The following is a 23,054-nucleotide window of genomic DNA, read 5'->3' as shown; positions in this document are numbered from 1 at the left end:
ACTCCTGACCTCAGGTGATCCCCCCACCTAGGCCTCCCAAAGTACTGGGATTAGAGGCGTGAGCCACTGGGCCCGGCCCTAAGTTACTTTCATATTAAATTCACATTAAACAATTTCCGCCATTTGAGCCACATCTTTTTCTTCCATCTCATTTTAAAAACTTAACGGACTTCATGATTTGGAAAGCAGAGGTTACTGGCCTGTGTGTGTAAATGGAGGTAGGGTAGCTTTGAGGTTATTTTTGTGTGGTGGAGCTGAATTCTCAAGAAATCCTTGTTGAGCTGCTACCTGAGCCCATCTGGAGGCCCCAGTCACTTAGCAGAGATCGGTCTTTCACATTCTGGTTCCAGGAACTAAACATTCCCAAACCACGGCAGGGCCAGCCTCCTTTTAAGAAACTTAGGTTCACGTCATCATTCACTCATGTCTCATGATCATGATGGAAAATCCCAGGCTTGGAAAAGAAACTCACCAGAGATTTATTCAAGACAACACCAACACAGGCTTTGTGCTTTTCTGACATGGGGTTTTGAATTCTAACACCCTATCACTCCTATTGTCCTTTGATTTGCTTATTGTTTATTGCTTCTGGGATTTTTTTCTTTTTTTTCTTTTCCTTTCTTTAGGTTTTTCTAAAGATATAAGAAATCCTGCTAGCTGACACAGGAATAAAGGTGTGTGTGTGTTCTGAATATTTGCTCTAGAAGCTTGAAACAGATTGGCACCTATGGCCATGACAGAATAAAATGCTGCAAAAAGTAACGAGGAGTCCAAGAAGCTTCTGTGACTAATGTGGATTCAGAAAGGGCTCACTCAGCAGAGACGTGCCACATGTAAACCAAATTAAGCTACGGTGTTCGAAGACATGGAATCTTTATCCTAGTAATTGTAATTGTGATTGTGTAATGTTGGTTTCGGACAAGCGAATCTCTGACATTCTGGGAATGTCCTTCCCAGCTCTCCAGACCAGGGGTCAGGGATGGCACAGGAGGAGTTTTTTGGGTTGCTCCTCCAGTAACCCAAAACCAACAGGAGCAACGGGATGTTAGAATTCAAAACCCCATGTCAGAAAGGCACAAAGTCTGTGTCAATATCATCTTGAATAAATCCACGGTGAGTTTCTTTTCCAAACCTGAGCTTTTCCATCATGATCATGAGATGTGAGTGAATAATTATGAGTCATAAGTTTCTGACAAGGAGACTGGCACTGCTGTGATTTGGGGGAGGCTTAGTGACAGCTGTTCCCTTGAGGTCCCTTCACCTTCCCCAATTATTCCCATTGTTTTCCTATAACTGTGCTTTGCTCCTCCTACTTCCTCTCTTTGCGTGCCCTCACCTACCCCACATCTTCCTGGAAGACTGTGCCTCATTAATGTCCCAACTCAAAGACCTCTTTCCTCCTGGAATCAGGGTGATCCACTAAGGAGGGAACGCCCTATCCTCCTGTTCTTCACAAGCACTCCCTCCTTCTGGTTTAGCCTGCTTATGCAATTGTGCTTCCTGCTCATGTGGATAATTTTTTACTTCTCCAATAGTCTATGAGCTCTCTACAGGTATAGACTTTCTCTTATTCATGTATGTAGTGGTCATTGAGGAAGAGGTGTTACTTCATAAATTATTATACATTTAATGGCAAAATTGAGTTGCACAAAGCATTTCCTCACATCTAGACATAATTTTAATTCATGTAATAGCTCTTAAAAACAGGTCCTTTTTGAAGGTACAGTTAAATGAGGGCAATATAGCACAGAACACAATGAGAGGAGAGCAAACCTCAAGAAGAAAGACAGTATAGACTCTGAGGGGAAGCATCAAGATGTCTGCCTAGCCCTGCCCTCTCTCGTTGGGCAGTTTAACTCGTTTGATAGTTAAATCGTGAACTCTGCAGGTATACCCTACATGTCTATGAAGCTCTCTGCTTCTTGATATTAACTTTTCTCTTAATGTGCATACCATCAACCTCTAGCTAAATGCATTTTTGTCTAAAATAATCCATTGGATTTCCTAGAGTATCAAGATTGGAAAAAAAAAATCAGACCTAGAGATTTTTTGTAGATCCTTTAACCAGGCCAAGAGGTGAGGGAGGCACTGGATGCAGGTGCAGAATTTGGGGATCAAAAAATTCTGCACTCAAGATAAGTGATCTTATAATGCATGTGGTTTTTTTTTTTTTGTAAAAAAAAAAATTGATTCAAAAGTAACACATGATCTAGAAAATATTCAAGTTTTCAATAAGGACAGAATCTAATCCTGCTATTGTCCAACTCAAACTTACCCACCTCACCTTGGTCCCAGGCCTGTCCGATAGTCTTATTTATTTAATCATTTCATTTAGTTTTTATAATATGTGACATTTTTAGTTTGAATGAATTTGTTGCTCTCCTGGTGCCTTGAAGTTTAAGTAGTGTTTACATTATATATCCCATGATATTTGCAATGTCCATATACTAAAAAGTTATTCACAGACATTTTTCTCCTTAAAGACAATTTTTGTGGCCAAAGTATTTATTTGCTACACTGAGTTTTATTTTACTAGGTGTAGTAGGCATACTAATGGCCTCCCAAAGATGTCCATGTCCCAATTCCTAGAACCTATGATTATGCTTCTTTACATAGCAGATAAGAATTAATGTCAGCAGACAGAATTAAAGTTGCTAATCAGCTGACTTTCAAATAAGGAGGTTATCTTAGATTAGGTGAACGAGACCAATGTAATCAAAAGGATCATTAAATTTGGAAAGAGATAGAACAGTCAGTGTCTTCATGATGTGATGTTAGAATGACTTGACAGGCATTGCTGGCTTTGAGATGAAGAAGCCACAGGCCAAGGAAGTTGGGCAGCTTCTAAAGCTTGAAAATGCAAAACAAAACAAAAAAGCAAACAAAGATTCTCACTTAGAGACTCTAGGAAGGAACACAGTCTTGCTGACACCTTGATTTTGGATATTTTATTCCCCCAAACTGTAAGATAATTAATTAGCATTGTTTAAAGCCACTAAGGTTAATGACAATTTACTACTTCAGCAGTAATTAACAAATACAGTTGCTCCTTGGTATCCGGGGGGGATTGGTTTCAGGTCCTCTGTGGATATGAAATTCCTCAGATGCTGAAGTCCTTGATATAAAATGGCATGGGTATTGTCATATAACCTTTGCATTTCCTCCTATGTACTTTACATCATCTCTAGATTACCTGTAAATCCTAAATCGATGTAAATGCTAAGTAAATGGGTGTTAACTTATATTGTTTAGGGAATAATGACCAAAAAAAGCCTGTATATGTTCAGACCAGACACATTTTTTTTTTCCTGAGTATTTTCAGATCAACACAGAGGGTCGACTATATCCTAGTTTCAAATCATGAATTGAGCATAAAATTAGTAACACAAAAGACCTAAGCCTACATTTGTTTAATGGAGAAAAAATGATGAAAAACTCGCAACAAGTTACTGAACTTTCTATGTTTTTTTCCTAGAAATGAGCAAGGCTCATATGATAACTCTTCCTCCCTCAGAAGGCACTCTGAGCTCGGTATTACATGAATAGCCCATTTATTTCAGATCTGTAGCTTGCAATTTATTGTGAACAGATTCAGTCTTAAGTGAGGGTGGAAGACATATGTCTCCATTCCGTGATTTCATATCTCCAGGATATTCCTACACCAAAAGCACTTCCTCCATAGAATTTGCAAAGAGTAAATATGTACTGTCAGAGATTTATTCTTATGGTTCAAAGTCTAATTCTTTATTAATCAATCACACACCTACAAAGTGCTATTCTTAAAAAACAAAACAAAACAAAGCAAAACAAAAAACCCCAAAAACAGCAAATTGCTGCCTTGCAAAACATCAGGTTGCCTTTAATGCCTTCAATCCTCATCTGAGTTCCAGAAGTGAAAGATCATAATCCATAAAAACCTGAGGTCAAAAATGTACGTTCTTAGAATCTGCATTTGTGTAGAAAGTGTCAGACTCTTAAGAAGGTAGCAATCTTGGCTGGTCACTTGGCTGGTCAGCCACCAGCTATGAATGTCGGTTACCTGCTCTTCACTTTGCCATTTTTATCCTTGTTGCCTGCTCCAGATAAGAGGGAGCTGAGAAACAAGAGGGTTGACATAAATTGAGGTTAGATTGTAGTTTATTACTAATTCTTTCTCTAGACCAGATAGACTATTTGAACAGTTTGTGAAAACTAAGCACCTTCCCTTTAACATTGAAGGTACGTATAGCTTTAGAGGAGGTTTCAGAGTTTTATGTGTTCATGGCCCAACCTAACAGACTGAAATTACCTGTGATGATCCCATCACTTTTTCTTGGCAAGACTGGGGTGCCTATATTTAAGGGATAAGTGCCATTTTAAATGGAAGTAAAATGATTAATTTTATTTCAAGGATAGAAATTCTGGCTATCTCTTCACTAGTATATCCTTTTGTAATTAAATGGAAGAGTTTTGGGGCACCTAGAGAGGCTCATAATATGCCTGGGGCACTTTATACGGTGAACCCTTGCCATAAGTGCCCCATGTGGTCTCTTCACTGTTCTCCATCACAACTTTGGCTTTCAGATGACTTTAGCTTCGCTATTCCTTTATTTTGTCCTGGCATGTATTGAAAGAGAAGTTAAAAAGAAAAAGACAGGGCACTGAAAGAGAGAGAGAGAGAAAGAATGGTAAGAAAAGACAGAAGGGATGGAAAAAGGAAGAAGGAAAGGGAGGAGGAAAGGAGAGGGAGGAAAGCAGGGTGGGAGGAATAAAGAAAAGGGAGGGAAGGAAGGAGAGAGGAAAGGAGGGAACAAAGGTGGGAAGGGTAAAGAGGGAAGAAGAGAGAAAGGGTCGTAGATCGCATTTCCTTGCTTACTCATAGACAGTACTTGTATTAGTCCATTTCACACCACTATAAAGAACTGAGTAATTTATTAAAAAAAAAAAAAAGGTAGGCTTAATTGACACACATTTCCGCAGGGTTGGGGAGGCCTGAGGAAACTTACAATCATGGCAGAAGGCAAAGAGGAAGTAGGCACATCTTACATGGCAGCAGGAGAGAGAGAGAAGAGGGAAGTACCATTTTTAAACCATCAGATTTCATGAGAACTCACTCACTATTACAAGAACAGCATGGGAGAAACTGCCTCCACGATCTAATCACCTCCCACCAGATCCCTCCCTTGACATGTGGGGATTACAATTGGAGATGAGATTTGGGTGGAGACACAGAGCCAAATCGCATCAGGACTACAGCAATTCTTTCTCTCACCTAATCTATCTCTTATTCCCTTCTACTGCATCTATACCAACTAAAAGAAAAACACTTATTGGACACACAAGAGCTGTCATCTTTTGTATTTGCCCAGCTTTTCAGGGAAAGCCTATGAAAGGGGTGCTACACAGTCCCCACATCCTACCACCCTTCTTTCCCTCACTGCCACTCAAACCTGACTTCTGTCAATAGGATCACAATGCCTTCTGCGTGACCTCACTAAGGCCTGCCTCTGCCCGTTGATATGACCCTTAATTATGTGGTCACTGGAGCTGCTCTCAGGTGTCCTTGCCCCAAGGGACATACAGCACACAGCCTGTGGAGGGTGGAGGAACCAACTGCAAGGTGGGTTTCCAGTAGGGCCAACTGGGGTTAAAGAAGGGGTGGGAGGCAATAAAGAGGCTTGCTTTCAGGGTGTAAGTGTAGGAGACAGGAATGTAGAAAACAGATTTCAGCCTCCACTTTACTTTCTAGTGGTATTATTATTATTATTATCAGTATTATTATCACCATCATTATTTGCTGTGGTTTGAGTGTTTGTGTCTCTCCCCCAAAATTCATGCTGAAATCTAATCCCCAATGCAATGTATTAAGAAGCGGAACATTTGGGAAGTGATTAGGGAGCACTGACCTTTACCCACTTGGCCCACTATGACCCACCTGATGCAGACTTTCCCCCTTTGTTAGGGAAGTGCAATTCAGACAACCTTTTATGCACGACCCTGTTCATTCTCTAAACCTCAAGCTCTATTGCTGTCAAACAGACAGAACTAGTTTATCTCACTAGAGATGTGTTCCTTTATTCAAAAAATATTATCTTTCTTTTTTAGCAAGAAAGACTGTAAAATAAGCAAAAGTTTTGATTGTGGATAGTTCAAATCCCAGCTCAATCACTAGTTGTATAACCTGCATTGACTTGCTCAGAGAAAATTCCTATCTCATATAAAAGTTATGTCAACTAAGATACCACTTTCAAGATTCGTGGTATGTGATAGGTGTTCAAGAATGTTCATTCTTACTGGAGTGACAGAGGAGTTTCTATATTATTTTATTAAATTATGTAAACCTAAGTTATGCTAACATTTAATAAGTGAAATTCTGTGTGTTCCTACAATTTTAGGCCTTATCTAAGACCAACTTTCTCCCACACCCAAAATGGCCAAAGTTTCCCTACCAGCCTCTAATTCCATGGGCCCTAAAAGGCAAAGTTGTCCTTATTAAGTTTTAAATTTTAGGGATTTTTTGGAGACATTCCAGGCCTTATGGAGGAAAGTAGTATCTTGTGTGATTTCAGGTATCCAGAAGTTGACTTAAAAGTTCCTCTTACTGGTTAGGTTCATTTGCATTTCTCTAATGACCAATGATGATGAGCTTTTTTTCATGTTTGTTGGCTGCATAAATATCTTTTTCTGAGAAATGTCTGTTCACATCCTTTGCCCACTTTTTGATGGGGTTGAAACTCTTGTGGTGATCCTAGTTAAAACAGAAATCTGTGTGGATAGGTATTGGGTAGCAATTGACTCCTCCTAAGATTTTTTATTTTCCTGAGACAAACAGTAGGAAGTTGACACTATAGCCATCACCAAATAAACAGGAGACACTGGAGCTTTGAAAGGTTGAATTATTTGCACAAGATCACTCAGTTGATGAATGGCAGAGCAAAAGTTTTGAAACCAGAGTTATCTGACTTTAGAGCTCTTTTATTCTTAGGTACAAAAAAAAATTGTCTCTATTTTTGCAAAGACCACAGCTTACATCAGAGCTTGGCTGATATCTCTGATGTCTACATCTCAGCAACAATCTACCTTTTGGCTTCTCAACACATGCTGATTATTAATGTAGGGTGACCAGTGTTAGAGAAGTCGAAAGGTCTGCATCCCTGAGTTTCCTCCCTGCCTTCCTTCCTTCTTTTCTTCCTTCCTTTCTGCCTTAGTCCATTTGGGATGCTATTAAAAAGTAACATAAACAGGGTGGCTTATAAAGAGCAGAAGTTTACTTCTCACAGTTCTCGAGGTTGGAAGTCCAAGATCAAGACACCGGCATAGGTGTCTGGAGAGAGCTCGCTTCCTTCTCTGTGTTGTTATGTGAAGAAAGGTACAAACGAGCTCCTTCAGGCCTCTTTTTATAAGGGCAGCAATCCCATCACAAGGGCTTCAGCTCCATGACTTAATCACCTCCTCAAAGCCTGCACCTTGTAATATCATCACCACCTTGGGGTTCGCATTTCAACAGATGAATGGGTAGACACAAATATTCAAACATTCAGGCCACAGCACTTCCTTACCTCCTTCTTCCATCCATCAATTTATTCATTCATGTATTGATTCTTTCATTCAAGTTTCATCTGTGTAAACAAATACGTGAGTACCTCATCTCTGCTAGGTACTTCTCAGGGGCTGAGGAAGTAAGGTAATCAGACAGTGCCTGTTACTTTAGAAGCTCACAGTGTAGAGAAGGAGAGAGATGTAGAAACAATATAAAGCAACACAGATGTGGGGGGGAAAGAGACAAGGAGGAATTTCAGTGTTTTACCTTGTATACTTTCTGCTGTTTAATTCCTTTACCGTAAGAATGCATTGCACTACATAGATTAAGAAATTCTTTGGCCCCTAATGTGTCACCTAGTTGTAATCTATGCAAAACTTTGACATGGTAAGAGCCTGCCTAGAATTATCGCTTTTAACCAGGTAGCAAAAAAAAAAAAAAAAAAAAAAAAAAAAAAAAAAAAAAAAAAAAAATCAAACATTGAACTCAACCAAGGAAAAAAGGTAATTTCCATTTACAGAATTTCTTCTCCTTTTTTAGCTTCTAAAATGGGTAGTTTTCCAAAAAACTATATGCTCTCATTTATAAGTGGGAGCTAGGGTATGAGTACAAAAAGGCATACAGAGTGATATGATGGATTTTACAGACTCAGAAGGCCGCAGGGCTAGGGATACAAAACTACATATTAGGTACAATGTACTCTACTCAGGTGACAGGTGTACTAAAATCTCAGAATTCACCACTATATAATTCATCCATGTAACAAAAAACTATCTGTACCCCAAAAACTACTGAAATTTGAAAAGAAGAGAGAGAATTTAACCTCTCCTTAATGATTCATGTAGCACTGTCGATCTTGAAATAATGTAATGTCAGTGGTATTAAATATTGGTTAATTTAATCCATAGATGTGTGGAAAGAGGCAGTTGACAGAAAGTAATCTTGCATGAATTCAAAATGCAATTTTAATCAAAATGCAATTTTAAAATAGATGCACTTACATGGTCTGGCATTAAAAATAAACTTCTTTATAGAATGGAAGAAATAAAAAATTTTTAAAGGGTGGTTTTCTTTATATTTCCAAAGGGAAAGTTGATAGATGCAGGGACATGAAATGAATGAGGATAAATGAATAAATGGATGAATCCTCAAAATCACTATTTTATAATAATTTATTCTGGGGAAAAAAAGGCACCAAACCTCAGAGCCATAAGCAGAAATGAAAATCCACCAGAAAATGCAAAATTATTGTGAAGACTTTCTATTTGAATAGGAGGCGACTTGGATCTGTAATCATGAGTCCATAGATGGAACATTCTCAGGTTACACCCATGCCATAATTTGAACATTTGAATCAGGAATACAAGCTTTTTCTCTCTAGCTGAATTGTTGTCGTTGTTGTTGTTGTTCTTCTTTTTAAATTTTGCAGTGATTTACTTTGAGTGGAGTCATTTGCTCTTGAGAAGAAGCATCACCACTAAAGGATGCTTTATTTTATTTCTGAAAGGCATTTGCAGGTAGCTCAGCAGATCTGTTTTGCCACTTTTGTATCATGCCCTTGTGTGCTTAGCCACATACATGTAGAAATTGGCTAAAATGAAACAAAAGTGCAATAAACTGCTGCTTCTGGATTTAAGTATTAGTTACCCAAAATTATTTCAAAAAAGATCCATTTACTCTATGTATGTTCATTTTTTAAAAATTTCAACTTATTTTAGATACAGTAGGTACATGCGCAGATTTGTTACATGGGAATATGTTATTATGCGGTGGTTTGGAGTATGGATCTCATTACTCTGGTACTGAACATAGTACCAGATAGGTAGTTTTTTAACCCAACTCCTCCCTCCACCCTCTAGTAGTTCACGGTGTCTATAATTCCCATATTTATGTCCATGTCTGCTCAATGCTTACCTCTTATTTATAAGTGAGAATGTGCAATATTTGGTTTTCTATTCCTGTGTTAGTTTCCCAGCTGAATTCAAACTCATTCCCAGATGACTTGGCCTCCTCAATTGATGTACACTGAAGAAAGAGCCACCTTCAGGCTGTAAGGTCATCGTATAATCCTGACCACTCATTTCCCATCATGACGCTGCTGTTCCTTCTCTTTCTCTTTCTTGGATGTCTGATACAAACAGCCTCAGGTAAGCTACAAGTCCAGCTGGAGGATGATGAAGTGGATGCCCTTGGAGCTGACGTAGGCCAAATTGATTGATCAGCCAATGATGCACTGAAATATGGAATAACTGAACAGCTGCATAGCTGAGAAAAACACAGCATGTACAACAAATTTCATTTTACAAATCAGGAGAGAGAAGCTTAAAGAAATTTAAAATTTTTTCCCAAGATTACATTCATCTAGTTGTTGCAATAGACACCAGACATAACTAACAATTGTGATAGATAACATTAATAGTAGGCATCACAGCTTACAAACCATTTCCATGTGAATCAAAGCAATGGCAACGACAACACTAATACTAATAACAAATAATGCTGACCACTTTCTCTTTACCAGACATCACGGCAAAGATGTGTTGTGTTTTTTTGTTTCTTTGTTTGTTTGTTTGTTTTTGAGACAGAGTCTAGCTCTGTAGGCCAGGCTGCAGTGCAGTGGCACAATTTCAACTCACTGCAACTCTGCCTCCTGGGCTCAAGCAATTCTCCTGCCTCAGCCTCCCGAGTAGCTGGGATTACAGGCATGCGCCTCCATGCCCGGCTAATTTTGTTTTCAGTAGAGATGGAGTTTCTCCATGTTGGTCAGGCTGGTCTTGAAATCCCGACCTCGGGTGATCTGCCCCCCTCAGCCTTCCAAAGTGCTGGGATTACAGGCATGAGTCAGGTGGCTTTCTCAAGTGCCAGCAGTGACAGTGGTGAGCTAGGTAGATAGGCATGCCCTCAAGACCCTGGGAGGCATGTGTAGCATCAGCAATTGCAGTAGTCATAGCAGGTCAACTCTCGTGACCCCAGATGGCATGTGCAGACACCAACAGTCATGGCAACATGATGGACAGAGTAGTCCTCAGGCTTTCACCTGGTGCAAATATGTGGGCACTGGTGGCAGCGGTTATGGCAGGCTGGGAAGTCCTATCCTTAGGCTCTCAGGAGACACACAGGTACTTGATGGTGATAGGCATGGTGGATTAATCCCCAGGCTCCCAGACAATGTGCACAGGCACCACCAGGCTGGGTGGGCTCATACTCAGGTCACAAGAAGGCATGCACAGGTGCCAATGACAGAGAGCAGTGTGGGTTGATCCCCAGCGTCCTGGACAACGAGCTTGGGTAGTGGTAGTGACAGCAATGGGTGGGATGGGCCTGTGCTCTGGCCCTGGAATAGTGCTCAGGCAGGCGAGTCCCCAGGTCCCCTGAGGATGCCTGCAGGTGTGCAGTGGCCCTGCTCCTGGGGGTCAGGATTGCTGTCAGTATCAGTGGTCCTGGGAAGGTGACTCTCCACTTGTGAAGAGTGCCTGCTTCAGCTCCCTTTGCACTGGGGGCAGCCTCCCTAGTGAATGGCACAGCCACTTCCCTGGAGTGAAGGACACTGTGTAGGCTAGAGTGATGGGGACCAAGCTACACTGGTGAGTTCAGCTGGTATTGTGACTCTGCAGGCCTCTGGATGGACATGAGGGAATGTCACTGAGGGTCCAGAGATGTGGAGAAGCAGGGGCTGTTGGGCCCCAGGGCAGGATGTAGTCTTTTGGGGGCTGGGCTCTCAAATTGGCACTGTGCCACAGCTGCCTGTGTCTGGGGGTGGGTGCAGACGATCCAGTGCCAACTCCTTCTCTGGGACAATGACCACCACATAGACTCCAGGCAGCTCCCTATAGTAGTCTCAGGGCCTGCGAGGGCTGAGAGACTGTCCCTTGGCTAGGATTGCAGTGTCCACAGTGGGAATATGGACCACTGGAGCTGTCTTTTTTACCTTTTCACCACCCTGGAGAGGCTGTCCTGGCTTTAAGCTGATTCTGGCTGGGATGCTGCTTCATTTTCCTTTCCTTCCATACCTCAGAGATTCCTTGTCACTTTGCTGCTGAATTCTAGTGCCCTCTTTCATGCCCTCTTAAGGTATGATTATCTACTTGCTGTTTTGGTCTTTCTTTGGGAGGACACAGTGCCTGGTACCTCTAGTCAGCCATCTTGAAGACCACCTCTTAGCAATGAGAGGATAATATTCTATGTGATGGCTTTAATATATGTGTCCAAACTGCTTCTTTTCTAGGGAAGCACTTACTCTAAGAAATAAATGTTATATAGTGCAAAAATATATTAAAGGGTCCATTGGTGATGCAGTTTCAAGAGTGCACTGAGGAAAACTTGGCACTTCCATAGGGTTGAGTTGGTTGGAATATATCTCAATCTCTGAGATTTTGAACCCAATGTTTTGAACTTTTTGAGATTTCAAGTAGTCCATGTGACATAACTTAACATTGTTTCTTGGCCAAATCAGGCATAGTGAAAAATAAAATCCAGCTAATATACTTTTAAATATCTTGATTCTATACTCTTTCAATGACCAAGGGGAGGCCCCCCACTACTTTACACAAAAAAGAAAACTCTATGAATGAGAATCTCTTCACACAAAGCCACTAAAGTTGTGTCTAAATGGAGCAAAATTGTGACAGGTGGTAAAAGCACTCAGTGGCTGTTGTAGGCAGAATAATGTCCCCTCTGTCTCCCACCAAAGCTATCCACATTCTAACTCCTGGGTCCTGTGAATGTGCCACCTTGTAAGGCAAAGGGGAATTGAGGTTTCATGTGAAATTAAGGCTGTTAATCAGCTGACCTTAAAATAGGGAGATTATCTTAGATTATCCAGGTGGGCCCAATGTAATCATGAGTCCTAAAAAATGGAAGAGTGGGGAGAAGATGAATTCAGAATGATGGAATGTGAGGACTCAATGCTCCATTGCTGGCTTTGAAAATGGATGAAGGAAGCTATGGTGCCCAGGAGTAACCTGCCATTGCTGGGATAAAGGTGCAGGAAGAAAACTGCAGAGCTTCCAGAAGAAAGCTCAGCCCTGCTGACACCTTGATGTTGGCCCACTGAGATCCATCTGAAACCTGCAGCCTATAGAACCGTCAGATAATGCATTTGTGTTGCTTTAAGCCACTAAGTTTGTTGTAATTTATGATAGCAGCCATAAGAAGCCAATACAGTGTTTTAAAAGATGGAAGAAAATGCTGAATGATTATGCCCAGTGAAAGCTGGGAAGTAAAGGAATTCCCTGAATCTTGGCCAGGCATACATATACAGACCCAGGGAATTGCCTCCGAAAAGGGTGCTGAAGAAATTGCCTTTAATCTGAGTGCAACTCTTTTTATAATTTAGATTTCTGGTGAAGTCTGGTTGACTTGATTGTGCAATTTTCCCATGTGCTGCACCTTTATCAGGGAGAGACAGACCCCCGCAAGGCTGCATGGAAAAGGATGGCGCATTTTCCCAGTAAAAAAGGGGAGTGGTCTTCCCACACGCAGGGTGAAGGGTTACAGTGCTAGACAAAAGCAATAGGTATGGTTGAAAGTTCCCCCACCCTGCTGTAGGTCATTTTCAACTAAGAGCTCATCTAGATGGGATAGAAGGATACTGGAAACCAAACAGTAATCAAGTCATAACATGTAATATAAACTTATTTTTTTCTTTTCTTTTCTTTTTTTTTTTTTTTTTGAGACATTGTCTTGCTCTGTCACCCAGGCTGGAGTGCAGTGTCGGGATCTCGGCTCACTGCAGCCTCCACCTCATGGGTTCAAGTGATTCTCCTGCTTCAGCCTCCTGAGTAGCTGGGATTACAGGTGCCCACCACCATGCCTGGCTAAATTTTTTGTATTTTAAAAAGAGACAGGGTTTCACCATGTTGGCCAGAATGGTCTTGATCTCCTGACCTCACGATCCACCCACCTTGGCCTCCCAAAGTGCTAGGATTACAGGCATGAGTCACCGCACCCAGCCAGTAATATAAACTTTTAAAAGAGGTTTTGTGCTGGTTGGTTTTGGTTTATTCTTTTTTGAGGATTCAATAATAATCCCTGTGAGAAAAATGGAGAGAGGGAAAGGGAGACAGGGAGACAGGGAGAGGCAGAGAGAAAAAAGAGAACCTAAAACCTCCAGAAAACAACAGGCTTCAGTCCTTTTTGGGTGTAGTGCTCTCAATTCTTGGTTGATGCCCCAGAGGCAGGCAGCAGGGTCAGCTATTTAAACATCTCCCAACATGGATTTCTGTTTCGATGCAAAAGTCCCGACAGGAGCCATTTGGACTATCACAGATCTCCTTGAATTTGCCCCTGGCTACATGCAGAAGAGGGTTATTGTAACCATTCATCAGTCTTTCTTTACTTTGTATTGAATTACATGGACGTAGGGGGCAGTGCCTGAAAATAATCTTGTGTGGATTTGTGTGTGTGTGTGTGTGTGTGTTTGTGTGTTATTTGATTTCTTAAACACTTAAAAATCTGCTATCACACAAAAATTTGGATTTTTTGATGTTCTTGAAAAATCTGAGAATATTGGGTGCACCTACATGACAAAAGGCTGGAGGTGAGTAGCCCGCTCCCCTTTACAAGTTCTAGAGCATGCAAGTTTCAGTTTATTTCTTCCTTATTATCTTCTAACACTGATGGGAGATTTCAGCCTTTTAAAAAAATATAATGTCCTGTACTATGGATTTTCCTGGAGTGAAAGAGAAGAAAATCTCTTTTGGCTCATCTGTTTTTATTCCTACACACACACACACACTCTCTCTATATATATATGATAGATTATAATAGATGTATCTTTCAAAAGTAGAACTGAAATATAGACCTAAAAGATAATATACTTTAATTGTTAGAGAGGATATTTTTCTTGTGGAAGGGAACAATATTCCTATGTGTTTAATACACAAATATATCTGTGCCAGTACTTGTTACACCCTGAGACTTCACTCACTACTTATGTCTCTGGCGCTGGTCTTTGAGGTTGCAATTTTTCTCTAGAAACCATTGCATATATTAAGAGTGAAACATTCAAAGTCTTCTTAAAGGCTCAAAAACTATACTTGTTGAAAACATTGAATAGTATTTCATTTATGTCCTAAGATATCACTGCTCTGGGAATAGGCCACACACTCTGAGGTATTTAGTTTGAAAAGTGTTTTAATTCTGAACAGTCTTTGTATGTAACACAGAGCACCTTTTCCATGATAACTTCTTGGCAATAAGAGAGGTATAAAAACCAGCACATTTTTTTTTTCTATTCTGGAACACAAAAGCCAATTCTAGAATAGCTTTCAATCAGTACAGCAATTTTAATAAACATTCAATAAATGCCTATTTAATTGAACTGAAATCCAAATGTATTAGATTCAATTAAACTTTTCAATGGTCACAAAGCAGTTAGTGGATTGATGTGAAGACCAAATATATGCAACATCATATTTATATCTGTAATGCAAATTGGGAAATACAGGTCATGCTTTTCTGAAGACAATGGTAATTCTAAATGTTGACCACTTGGTAGAAACAAGCTGAAATCTGAGTTTTTTGATCCCTGAGCTTTCCATCTCTTCCTTTTATCTGTAAGTAGTCAGCTACTATGTATAGTAGTACCCAAGCCCACTGGCCTTCTGCTAAAATTGGCCCTTTGCAGCTGGAAGAGTCATAAGAGATTAGTATAGTGTAGAGGATGAACCACTGACCTGACTTGTGATATGTGATAAATCACTCTTGAACATCCCTCTGTGGTAGTACTTCTTGCATTCTACTACAGGTGGTGTTTTCCCATCTGACCTCAATTCTTGATAATGAATTTCTTGAGGGCAGGAATAGTATCTTATTCTCCTCTGTATGTATATTCCAGAATCTGATTAAAGTCTTGGCTTATAATAGCTATTCAGTAAATGATTGTGGAATAATTGATTAAAATACAGCTATTTTCTAACTTGCAATATGTTTGTGCGGAAATTTGTTGTTACTCTCAGTTCACAGCTCTTTGAATCATGTGTACTATTTTACTATACCTGATTCTATTGAGCATTATATTTTCAAACCACTTTTCAAGAAACTTAATACAGAACTACCATTTGACCCAGTAATCTCACTACTGGGTGTATATCCAAAGGAAAATAAATCAGTCTTGTAAAAAGACCTAAATTTGTATGTTCATCACAGTGGTATTCACAGTAGCAAAGGTATGGAATCAAACTAGGTGTTCATCAACAGTGGATTGAATAAAGAAAATGTAGTACATATATGTCACTGAATACTATGCGGCCATAAAAAGAACAAAATTGTCCTTTTCAGCAACACGGATGTAGCTGGAGGACTTTATTCTAAGCAAATTAGCTCAGGAACAGGAAGACAAATACCACGTATTCTCAGTTACAAGGGGGAGCCGAGCAATGAGTGCACATGGATATAAAAATGGGAACAAGAGAGATTGGGTCTTACCAGGAGGGGAGGGAGAGGGAGTAAAGTCTGAAAAGCTACCCTTTGGGTACACCCTACCTGCGTGACAGTTATTCATACCCCAAACCTCAATATCACACAATATACCCATGTAACAAATCTGCACATGCACTCCCTGAATCTAAAATAAAGGTTGAAATTATTTTTAAAAATTGAAATTACAAAAGGCTTTTTAAAATTATGATGTACCATTGTTCATTTGTAAGAATTCAAGTAACATTAGGGATTTTAAAAATCTTTCGTTTTCATTTGTTCTTTGCTTGTAAACCTTGTGTATTGCATGTTGTGGACACTGTGTCTTTTCCAGTCATTTGCTTTAGGAACAAAAGATAGAGTTACAATGAACATAGGCTGTCTTGTCTAGTCACTTACCTTAAAGATGAGGAAATAAGCTGATGGAAAGGAAGAAACTTGCCCAAGATTACCCAGTGATCGAGTGAGGCAGATGATAGGGACAGCACTAAGGCTTGGTATTCTGAGCCTCATTCTATTTTCCACTCTTGCCCTCTCTCTGTGTCCTCCTCTCCTCTCTAGCCTTCTACAAAAAGTTGGCAGTTCTGCTTCAATGTCTACCTAAGGACATCCAGAGGAGATGCCACCTTTCATTAGGCTGCATTCTTTAGCACCATCCTGTGTTTTCTTCTCCAGTCTTGATGCATCCCATTTTTTACTGTGAGTAATGCTACTGCCTGTGCTGTTCTATCCAATTAGTTGCTTCTATTTTGATTGAGTGACAGTGAAAACAAAACAAAACAAAATTTGTTTATCCAAATTTGGAATTTTTAAACCTTGATTAAAAGCATTGATTTTCTGGGGTTATATATGTAAGACACATATTTTAAAATATTTTTAACTGATTAAAAAAAATCAAACCCATGTATTTAGCCAGGGTGACTATTTAACAAGTACTAGTGAGACAGGACTTCAGTAATGCCACAAGGATAATAATCTTATATCAGTCCCCTATGTTGTGTGCTACCGAGTTAATATAATTGGATATGGTATCACCTTTTTTCAGGCTTTAGAAAGTCATACAAAGGAACAGAACTCCAGGGTAGGATGTATAGGGAAAGCCAGGATATTAAAACAAAGCATTGACTCTGACATTTACCCCACTGCTGGGAAAAGCAGTTCAGTTTCCAGGGCCTTAATTTTTTTCTCTATAAAACAGCAAAAAAGAGGCAATAAGTTGCTTATTCATCCTTGAATACACATGTTCAGGAGTTCCAGAAAATTTTCGAATCTACTTTGGGTGTCTGGTAACCACCTTGGGTAAATCCAAGAAGTCCTATACACACTTCTCCAAAGCATGTCTGTGCAAAGGGGCCTTATACCTGTAATTAATGTTCGCATGCTGAATGCAGTAGGCTATGCTCTGGTGTGGGATCATCCCTGGTTCCTGTGTTTAAATTCTACATTACAAGACTAGATGCTGAGAAGGAAGAGGGAAAGCCAGGGATGGAGATGGAGACTTAAGGGGAAAAGTCAAGCCCCAGGGACCAACAGTATTGGGGAGCAATAGGTTAAAGATTTCTTAGATTATAATAATATTTTCAAAGAGACTTCTTCCACCAATCCCTTCTGTCTGAGCCTACCACAGCTTTGGCATAGCTCTTATGCCAGTTCTTAGGATAACTAACTTTTGCCAAAAGAAACTAGAGGAGCTTTGCAGACAAAAATTTAGTAGAATAATGCCTGATTTTTAATTTCTGAGGTCTAGTAACTGCTAGTAAACTTGCCTAATTTGGAGATGGAATAAGAGGGTTTGAAAGACTTGAAACACCACTGACTTCATTTAACTGAGTTGCTATGGAGAATTAACGAATTAGATGGCTGCAGGCCTCACAGCCAATGAGTCTTCCAGATTTCCTGAGACCCCCTTTTCTGGTCATAGGTGATGGTGATTTCTCTTTGAGTATTGAATCCATGTAAGGTGTTAGGCATTCTACTCTTACCAAGTTTATTTTGTTATCTGGTAGAACTTGGCTCATAAAGAAGAAAATGGTGAAGAGGAGGACAGCAATCCTCACGGCTGAAGAAAGAAGAAAGTTTGGCTTCATTTCCAGGAGGCAGAGAAAACTTCCATATGAGGCTCTCTAGCACCAGTGGAATGTCTCTATTTGAATAATAAAAGTCTTTCTGTACCTCATTAGGGATATTCATAGATAGAGGTGTCCTATGCACGCAAAATTGCTTTTATGGGAAGACTGAGAATCCTTTTTTTTATTGGGCAGCCAGTTCATTAGAATGATGTGGGTGCACAGTTTTGGCCAGAAAACCTTGTTAAATGGGGACATAAGCTACAAACATTTTCGCAAAAGATGAAAGTTTATGAACAAACAACCATATATATTGTTACAATAAATTAGACTGTGTTGAGAAACCAGTTGGTTTCATTAATGACCAGACATTTTGTTAGTGAACACTTCCCAGACTTTACTAGCTAAGAATTAATCACCCCACTTGCTCCTGGTCTGAAACTCCAAAGTGCTTTGTCTATGTTACAGTACTTACTGCCTTGTATGTTAGATTAGTGAATGTATATTTGCCTCATCCACTACTGTATGAACTTCTTGCTTGCTAGGACAAGGCTATATTCCTCAGAACTGAGGAGGGAGTTGAATCATGTGGCTATTTATTCTCAAATCCTCTTCACCAAGTGGAACAAAACAACAGCGAAAGACCACCGCACATGGAGGCAGGAGGTCTGGATTTGGGTTCTAGATCTCTAGATCTATTACTAACTGGAGGTATGGATGTAGTCAGGAAAATTGTCTTCCTTAGGTGCTTCCTTGATAGCACCTATAAAGGTCGAGATCTATTGGATCTAGGTCAGGGGATTCTCAATCATTACTATGCAGAAAATCAACTGGGAGAATTACTTTGCAATACAGATGCTTAGTATCATCTCATGATATTTTTATTTTTTTAAAAAAATTGGTCAATTATTTTTCATTAAATAATGTAAACTTTCTTAGTCTACATCTAATAAAACTCCCACCAGCATACAAATACATTGAATGATATTAGCAGCAGAATCTTTAAATAAAGTAACCATACACAACTATTAGGCCACTTTTTTTCATTGCTTATTATTTCATGCTATTTGTCACCATTGTCATCATAATCAGCCTCATCCTACATTGTTGAACACCCATCATGGACCATATAGCATAAACATTTTTCCTACTCATAAAGGAGCATATGTTCTCTATATGTATGTAAAATTAATGTCTGAACAAAGTGGTTTAAACAAGGCAGAAGTTTGTTTCTCCCTCACTTAAATCTATAGTTCTACCTACCATGGCTAGTACAGATACTTGCCAAATTCATTAGGGACACAGGCCCCTTCCAGCTCTCTGTTCTGCTATACTTTAGAAGAGGCTCTAGTTTGGCTGCTAAATCCCCACCTATCATTTTTGAATTCCAGGCAGCAGGAAGGAAAAAAGCCAAGAGAGAAAAACAAGGGAACATCTACCCCTCCTTTTAAGTTTTTTAACCAACCCCCTCTTGTTTTTTTTTAACCGACTTTGTTGAGCTATGATTACATTTAAAAAGCTGTACATATTTAAGGTGTACATCTCAGTGAGTTTGGGGATAAGTATACACCATGAACACATCACTACCATCAAGATTATAAACATATCCTTCCCCTCCCTAAGTCCCCCCCTTTATTATTATTATTTTTTTTTGGTAAGAAATATTGGTAAGAATACAAAATCTACCCTTTTAGCAAATTTTAAGTATGTAATACAGTATTCTTAGCTGTAAGCACTATGCTGTAAACGAGACCTCCAGAACTTACTTACGTGGTATATCTGAAACTTTGTGCTCTAACCACATCTACCCATTTCCCCAGCACCACGGCCCCTGGCAACCACCATTCTACTCTCTGCTTTTGTGAGTTTGTCTATTTTAGATTTCAAATACAAGTGAAATCATATAGTAATTGTCATTCTGTGGTTGGCCTATTTCATATAACGTAATGCCCTCCAAGTCCATCCATGTTGTCACAAATGACAGGGTTTCATTATTATGTAACACTGAACAATATTCCATTGCATATATGTATTAGCCATTTATCCTGATACTCTCTCTCCACCTGCCTCCCAACAGGCCCCAGTGTGTGTTGTTCCCCTCCTAATATCCATGTGTTCTCACCGTTCTGCTCCCACTTGTAAGTTAGAACGTGCAGTGTTTGGTTTTCTGTTCGTGGGTTAGTTTGCTGAGGATAATGGCTTCCAGCTCCATTCATGTTCCTACAAAGAACATGATCTCATTCCTTTTTATGGCTGCATAGTATTCCATGGTGTATACGTACCACATTTTCTTTATCCAGTCTGTCACTGATGGACATTTGGGTTGATTCCATGTCTTTGCTATTGTGAATAGTGCTGCAATGAACATATGTGTACATGTATCTTTATGATAGAATGATTTATATTCCTTTGGGTATATACCCAGTAATGGGATTGCTGGGTCAAGTGGTATTTCTGGTTGTAGGTCTTTGAGGAATCACCATACTGTCTTCCACAATAGTTGAACTAATTTACATTCCCACCAACAGTGTAAAAGTGTTCTTATATCTCAACAGCCTCATCAGCAGGTAGTTTTATTTTAAAAATTTTTGAGAAACCTTCATACTGTTATCTGAAATGGACATAGTAATTTATATTTCCACCATAAGTATACAAGGGTTATCTTTTCTCCACAACCTCACTAATACTTGTTATACATCTTTTTGATAATAGCTATTCTATCAGGTGATATTTCATGGTGGTTTTTATTTACATCCCCCTGATGATTAGAGATGGTAAGAATTTTTTCATATATTTGTTGGCCATTTGTATCTGTTCTTCTGGGAAATGTCTACTCAGATCTTTGCATATTTTTTTTTTTTGAGATGGAGTCTCGCTGTGTCACACAGGCTGGAGTGCAGTGGCGTGATCTCGGCTCGCTGCAAGCTCTGCCTCCTAGGTTCACACCATTCTCCTGCCTCAGCCTCCCAAGTAGCTGGGACTACAGGCACCCGCCACCATGCCCAGCTAATTTTTTGTATTTTTTTTTTTTTCCAGTGGAGACAGGGTTTCACAGTGTTAGCCAGATCTTTGCTCATTTAAAAAAAAAATTCAACTTTTATTTTAGATTCAGGAGATGCATGTGCAGGTTTTTACATTGGCACATTGTGTGATGCTGAGGAGTATGAATAATCTTGTAACCCAGATGGAAAACATAATACCCAATAGATAGTTTTTCAGGCCTTTGTCCCCACCTTCCCTTCCCCCTCTAGGAGTCCCCAGTATCTGTTGTTCCTATCTTTACATCCATGTGTAACCAATGCTTTGTTCTCACTTATAACTAAGAACATATGGTATTTGGTTTTCTCTTCCTGCATTATTTTATAATAATGGCCTCCAGCTGCATGCATGTTGGTGCAAAGGACATAATTTTTTTATGGTTGTGTTGTATTCCATGGTGTACATATACTTTATTTTCTCTATCCACTGTAACATTGATGGGCATCTAGGTTGATTCCATGTCTTTACTATTGCAAATAATGCTATAATAAATATATGAGTGCACACGTCTTTATGGTAGAACAATTTATTTTCTTTTGGAAGCAAGGGTCAGTCCCCGTGGCTGCTGTCAAGGGCCAGTGTTGAGTGCCTGCAGCTTTTCCAGGCTCAGGGTGCAAGCTGTCAGTGGATCTACCATTCTAGGGTCTGGAGGATGGTGGCTGTCTTCTCAGAGCTCCACTAGGCAGTGCCCCAGTGTGGACTCTGTGGGGGCTCCAACCCCACACTTTCCTCTGCACTGCTGTAGTAGACATTCGCCATGAAGTCTCCATCCCAGCAGACTTCTACTGGACATACAGGCTTTTCCATACATCTTTAGAAATCCAGGCAAAGGCTTCTGATATGGTTTGGCTCCGTGTCCCCGCCCAAATATCACCTCAAATTGTACTCCCATAATTCCCACATGTTGTGAGGGGACACAGCGGCGATAACTGAATCATGGGGGCAGTTTCTCCCATGCTGTTCTCGTGGTAGTGAATAAGTCTCACGAGTTCTGATAGTTTGATAAGGGGAAACCAGTTTTGCTTGGCTGTCATTCTCTCACTTGCCTGCTGTGATGTAAGACATGCCTTTTGTCTTCTGCCTCCCCCCAGCCATGCGGAACTGTAAGTCCAATTAAACCTCTTTCTTTTGTAAATTGCCCAGTCTCAGGTACACCTTTATCAGCAGTGTACTCCTGTACTTTGTGCACCTGCAGGTTTAATACCCCATGGAAATTGCCAAGGCTTGTGGCTTGCACCCTCTAAAGTGGTGGCCCAAACTATGTCTGGGGCCCTTTTAGCCATGGCTGGAGCTGGAGTGGCTGAGACCTAGAATGCTGTGAGCACTGTCCTGTGCTTGCACTGGGCCCAGCCCACAAAACCATTCTTCCCTCCTAGGCCTCCAGGGCTTTGAGGGGAGGGGCTGCCACCAGCCAAGGTCTCTGAAATGTCTTCGAGGCCCTTTCTTCATTGTCTTCTATTAGCATCTGCTTTCCTTTTAGTTACCCAAATTTCTGCAGCCTGCTTGAATTTCAGACAATACCAGTGGTCTTACAAGTACTACATGACCCCTATAACACTTCCTGACTTCATTTCTGCAATATATTTTATTTTTTTACATCATCATGAACATTGAAACTTTTTATATCTATTCACCTTCCATTTGTTTTCAAGTCCAGTTTACCTCCAAAGAATTTTAGAATATAGAGTCTCCATAAGACTCTAGTTTGTCTGGTTTCTTGCTGTATCCCTTGACTGCGAATGCTTTATAGTACATATAATACACTCAAAAGAACTTATGAATAAAAAAAGGAATTAATGTTCATATTTTTCCTTCATAACAGCCTTAACTCTTTGGTTTCCAACTTTATGTGAGGGTTTTTAGTAGTAGTCTCAAAAATCCAATCAAATTGAACAGGGAGTGTCTCCAGAATGAAGTTTTTGATTAGATTCAGTGTCTGTGCAATCAGGGCATGTCTCTTGGAATGTAGTGGTGATTCGGTTTATTAATTTTTTTTTTTCATATATAAGGGG

At 39.9% G+C, this 23,054-nt stretch overlaps 1 pseudogene; it reads right to left on the bottom strand.

Moving 5' to 3' along the window:
- Nucleotides 1-12,250: 12,250 nt before the first annotated feature.
- LOC117981555 (beta-defensin 108B-like) lies at nt 12,251-18,024 on the bottom strand (annotated as a pseudogene).
- Between the last annotated feature and the right edge of the window lie 5,030 nt (nt 18,025-23,054).

The sequence above is a fragment of the Pan paniscus genome, chromosome 7, assembly GCF_029289425.2.
Source record: "Pan paniscus chromosome 7, NHGRI_mPanPan1-v2.0_pri, whole genome shotgun sequence".
In the NCBI taxonomy this organism is placed as follows: Eukaryota; Metazoa; Chordata; class Mammalia; order Primates; family Hominidae; genus Pan; species Pan paniscus.
The sequence above is the reverse complement of the archived record's forward strand: the minus strand, read 5'-3'. Positions and strand labels throughout refer to the sequence as shown.